Here is a 6,060-nt window from a genome sequence, read left to right as displayed (position 1 = left end):
AGGGAGGCTTAAGTTGGTGACTTCTATGTAATGCATATCATTCTGGCCACTAGAAGCGCCTGTATGTATTACGCTTTAGCTGATGAACCGGTACCTCTTGTCTGGTACTTCACTATAACAGCCACTGGCAAACATCAGTTGACACACACAGTATGCTTCCAGGACCTTTTTATGCAAAACTGACTGAAGGAGGCAATAGGGGGACTTGCATGCAGCTTAAAATTGGAGGAGCTGGCCCCTGTCAAGTGGAGAGACTGGAGCCAAAAGGAACTTAGTGGAATGGTATGAGCTGACAATTTCGTTATGCAATGAATGAGCAGAAAAGAGGTCAGTACATGGTATCGTCTGAGGCACAGAGCAGAACATATTTTCTGCACAAAGCACAGTAGGTGCCAAAGCAGGAAAAAATCATTCTAGTACAGTACAACTTCCATGGGAAACTTTGGGCCTCTTTTTGGGAAGAGAAAAGGTGCAGGAGCATTGAAGGATGCTAGTGCTGCATTAAAAATAACATGTAAAAATTATCAATGCTTGTCTGCTTTTCCTGACTACTGTACCCCTTTCAGGAGTCTGATTACTTGCATACCCCCACGTTTCACCTCACTTGAAAATTATTTGCTTAGAAAATCACAGACATAAAAATACAGAAGTGTCACAGCACACTGTTACTGAACAATTGCTGACTTTCTCATTTTCGCATACAATTTGTAAAATCAATTGTACTTAAATTTTTCTAGTGTATAGTATGTAGAGCAGAATAAACAAGTCGTCATATGTTTGTACTGACTTTGCTAGTGCTTTTTATGTAGCTTGTCATAAAACTAGGCAAATATCTAGATGAGTTGATGTACCCCCTGGAAGACCTCTGTGTACTCCTGGTAGAGAGCCACTGCTGAAGGCGACGCTGGCAAGGTGTTAAAAAGCTGTAGGCCAAAAACTGACTCGGGGGGGCTGAGCCCCAGGCTAGTTCTTCAGAAAGGTCAGATCACTCTCATACCCTTGCCTACTGCCTTCAGTTGTACGTGGGAGTTTCTTCATTCCCTCTGGGAATAGTTTAGAAAAGGGGGGAGGTTTTTTAAACTTCCTCTTTCTGTTCTCCCCACTGGAATGAGCCAGAGTAACCAAAGTTAACCTACTGTACATTCCACTGCCTAAAAAAGCTCCTCATTTTAACTCTTAACCAGCTAGGTCTTGAATGAAAACATTCCATGCCAGTGTGCTTCTAGGGCTGTGGCGCTGTCATTGCATGGGGAGTGTCAGTTGTTTCCTATCCTAGCCATTGATTCGTCACTGCTGTCCATCTCATTGAACTGCTCCTATTGGGAATTTATCTCAAATACATCACTCTGCTAGAAATGTACACTAAAGATGAATTGAACTTGACTTTAGCTTCCTTCCAATAATTCTTCCTCAACCTTAGTTTCGGCTTCTGTCCCATATTTGAGCTTTGGCGGCAGCAGCAGCATTGCTGAAAGTTCTTCAAGCCAGAGAAACTTGGAATATGGAAAACCAGCAGCTGAAACACTGGCGTAAATTTTTAGCATGATAATCCTGGAAAACAGCTTCTTGGAAACTATGTTGACAGTCATGTGTGACTTAAGCAGTGCAAGGAAAGGGGAAATTCTGACTGTGATTTAGTCTTGAAGTGCTCCAAAGGCTGCACGACCTTTGGAGAAGGATGAATATGGAGTAGACGTGTTTCAGGGAAAGACAGTGGAGCTCTGTGACCTCATAGGGAAATATTTTCTCCTTTCAGAGAGCAGCCAGGTGGCTGAACTGGAGACTTTCATTTGCTGACCACAAAAACCGTTTGTTTTGATTCATTTTTGCTGCCTGACTTCCAAACATGAGGCCACATCCTATCATGATCCAGTCATGCAGCCCCTGATGCCATCCACATGAATTGTGAGCAAGGGTCATGAGCATAATATTGTTGAAAGCACTTCAGTCTGCAGATGCTGATTTCTTTGGTGGTGTAGAAAAGGTGGATGGAGGGGAGACCCAGAGCACCAACTCATTTTTCAATTTCATTAAACTGTGGCTTGACCAGCTACACACAAGGTGAAAGAGTAAGAACGTCAGCCCCCTGTGTTGTCAGATGTGGTTTTGACCTGCCCAGGATGGAGTTAACACACAGGATTTGAGGTTTGATCCCATCTGTCTGTTTGGCACTACTGCTTGTATTTGATCTGGTGATTGGTTGGTACATAATGCAGTGCCATCTCCTTTCTCCCAGGGTCAAGTAGAGCTTTTCCCACTGCTCGTCTTTTAATTGGTGGTAATTTGAAGAAATAATCATGAACTTCGTTGTATTTTGGACACTGCAGTGAACAGGATTTGGCCTGTTTTCTCCAGTTCTCAATGTCCCCACCTAGCCATAAACTATCAATATATCTTTCTCATCCAAGGTCAGGCAAAGAACTTATCAGTCCCGGGCACATCTCCTTGCAGGCTGAGCAATAATGGAAGGATGTTTGCTTTTCCACAGCTGTTCACTCAAGGATTATAGTTGAAGACATTTTATGGCAAGCCTGGACTGTCAGAGTGAGGGCAGGAAGCAGATTCCAAGCAGAGAGTACAGCTCCTAAGGGGCAGCTGCTGTAGGTGCTAGCACTGATGGGAGAAGAGATTTGTGTTTGTACAATACCTCCATCAAAAGATCTTAAAGTGCTTTACAAACACTCATAAACTCTGATTACACCTGTGTCATTAGGAAATTGTCCTCGTTTTGCAGAAGAGGAAATGGGACTGCGGGCCACATCTTTAAAGGTATTTAGGTACCTGCCTCCCATTTATTTTAATGTGAGTTATGCACCTAATTACCTTTTAAAACATACACTACACAAAGCCACATATGTGTACCCTACATAGAATATTAGAATGGCCCTACTGGTCAGCCCAAAGGTCAGTCTAGCCCAGTATCCTGTCTGACAGTGGCCAGTGCTAGGTGCTTCAGAAAACAGAATCAGGGACTCACCAAGTGATCCATCCCCTGTCGCCCATTCCCAGCTTCTGGCAAACAGAGGCTAGGGACACCAGCCCTGCCCATCCTGGCTAATAGCCATTGATGGACCTATCCTCCATGAATTTAACTAGTTCCTTTTTTTAACCTGTTTTGGTCTTGGCCGTCACAATGTCCTCTGGCAAGGAGTTCCACAGGTTGACTGTGTTTGTGAAGAAATACTTCCTTTTATTTGTTTTAAACTTGCTCCTATTAATTTTGTTTGGTGACCCCTAGTACTTGTGTTATGAGAAGTAATAAACAACACTTCCTTATCTACTTTCTCTATACCAGTCATGATTTTATACACCTCAATCATATCTCCCCTTAGCCATCTCTTTTCTAAGATGAAAAGTTCCAGTCTTATTAATCTCTCCTCATACAGAAGCCGTTCCATACCCCTAATCATTTTTGTTGCCCTTTTCTGAACCCCTTTTCCAGTTCCAATGTATCTTTTTTGAGATGGGGTGACCACATCTGCACGCAGTATTCAAGATGTGGGTGTACCATGGATTTCTGCAGAGGCAACATATTTTCTGTTCTATTATCTATCCCTTTCTTAATGATTCCCAGCATTCTGTTCGCTTTGTTACCACTACAGTGCTAGCTGCATCTTTTCCCCCTTTCTGGTCTGTGTGTGCTCCCCCAGTCAGCTGGCAGGCCTCAAGTCTAAATGCCCTGTGGTGGAAATCTGCATATCTCCTACTTTTAGACCAAGCCCTCGGCTACCACACCCTGTGTACTAACTTTGCTTTCCTAGTAGGTCTGACTGGGTGTGGTACCTGTAGTTCTTTCTTGTCAGTCTGTGACCAGTGGTATTCAGTGACAAAAGAGTCATCTTAAAGACAAAATACTGTTTCAATGGTAGGAACAAAGCATTTAGAGAGAATTTTAGAAGACAAACTACACACGTCCATCTTCCCTTGTGGCATGTCCCCCACTGATGACAGCCAAGATGCCCTTCCCCCCCCCAAGGACCTGTCTGTCAGTCTGATCTGACTGAACAACTTTCTGCTCTCCCTCTTTTAATCTAGCCAGAGTTCCTTTGTTCTTGTGACTTCCTAGGCATTGGCTCCAGTCACCCAAACAGGTTCTGTAAATTGGCTGGAACTAGGCAGTAGAATGTTCAAAGCTAATAGTTCAGACATTAAGAACAGGAGTACTTGTGGCACCTTAGAGGTTAACATTTATTTGAGCATAAACTTTTGTGGGCAACAGCCCACTTCATCAGATGCATAGAATGGAACATATAGTAAGAAGATGTATATACGAACAGAGAACATGAAAAGGTGGAAGTTGCCATACCAACTGTAAGAAGCTAATTAATTATGATGAGCTATTACCAGTAGGAGAAGAAAAACTTTGTAGTGATAATCAAGATGGCCCATTCCAGACAGTTGACAAGGTGGTGTGAGGATACTTAACATGGGGAAATAGATTCAATTTGTGTAATGACCCAGCCACTTCCAGTCTCTCTTCAAGCCCGGGTTAATGGTACACCTCTACGCCGATATAACACTGTCCTCGGGAGCCAAAAATCTGACCGTGTTATAGATGAAACCGCGTTATATTGAACTTGCTTTGATACGCTGGAGTGCGCGGACCCACCCCCCCAGAGCGCTTCTTTACCGTGTTATAACCGGATTCATGTTATGTCGGGTCGTGTTCTATCGGGGTAGAAGTGTATCTAGTTTGCAAATTAATTCCAGTTCAGCAGTTGCTCCTTGGAGTCTGTTTTTGAAGCTTTTCTGTTGCAAAATTGCCACCTTTTAAGTCTGTTACTGAGTGATGAGAGGTTGAAGTGTTCTCCTACTGTTTTTTTAATGTTATGATTCCTGATGTCAGATTTGTGTCCATTTATTCTTTTGCGTAGAGACTATTTAGTTTGGCCAATGTACATGGCAGAGGAGCATTGCTGGTGTTTTCTGAGGAGTGGTTTATTTTGAGCCATTGTTCCCTTTCTCCACCTCCCCCCAACAACTCCTTCATTAATCTAAATCAATATATTCACACAGTAAACATCCCAATAACCAGGTCACCATACCATATTCATAAATTATTGCAGAGCAGCATCACTTCTCTCACTCTCTCACAGGGGTGGGGGTGGGGAGAATCTCCTCATTCCCATTCCTTTGGTTTTTTTAAACATGATTGTTTCTTGTGCTTCCATTTAATGGTCTGCATTTTAGCTGGGGTGGATATGTATTCCCAGCAAAGCTTGTCAGAGTCGGGGGCTAATATTACCAGATTCGATGTCTTTTAGTTTCAGCTGATATTTCCTCCCACACTGCTGTTGACAGCAGTGAGCCTGCATCTTGGACCCCCTTCTACTGCGGAGAAGGCGCCACTTTCACAGCAGTTGCTGTATTTTTTTTCATTGCATCACTTCACAGTTGTAAGGAAAATGTTCATGGTGCAAAACTCGGGGACTCAATCTAATGTGCAGTATTTCTGACGCACCTACCATTGGGGCATTATTGCAATGGTATCTATTTACTGTGTGCCTCAGGCCAGGAGTTGTGATCTTGGGCCTCCATCGATGCAGCTAGAAAAGCAGACAAGATTACAGTAGTTGGATGGAAAATATTTTAGCTCCCTGCCCCTGCGAAGATCAGCAACTCACATAACAAAGATGTATCAAAGATTCATCTCAACCAGGAGAAGTAGGTACTTCATAAAACGAACGAATAAACAAACAAAAAGTTGCAGTGTCTGAACTGAGCTTTCATAGAGAAATAACTCAGGAGAGCAAAGCCTGGTTTCTTTCCTGTGCCAGTATGAAATGTAAATTCACAGTGTTGAAATGCAGAGTCCTAGAACCAGGAGTTACTACACTCATCCACCAAGGGCTGCAGAGATGGGAAACGGGAAAGTGAACAATCAAAGCAGGGTATGGCTGGATTTCCAATGGGCTGGTTTGTAACTTCAGTTTTCAACAAATCATCCCATTCTGAGAATGTTTTTAATAATTAAAACACAAGGACATTAGTAATTTATAAGCAAACTCCACCATGTATTGCAACGGTCCCAGTAAAGCAAAAGGCAGATCAAGAAATCTG

The sequence above is a fragment of the Gopherus flavomarginatus genome, chromosome 11 (assembly GCF_025201925.1).
Source record: "Gopherus flavomarginatus isolate rGopFla2 chromosome 11, rGopFla2.mat.asm, whole genome shotgun sequence".
Taxonomy (NCBI): domain Eukaryota; kingdom Metazoa; phylum Chordata; order Testudines; family Testudinidae; genus Gopherus; species Gopherus flavomarginatus.
Note: the sequence above shows the minus strand (reverse complement) of the source record.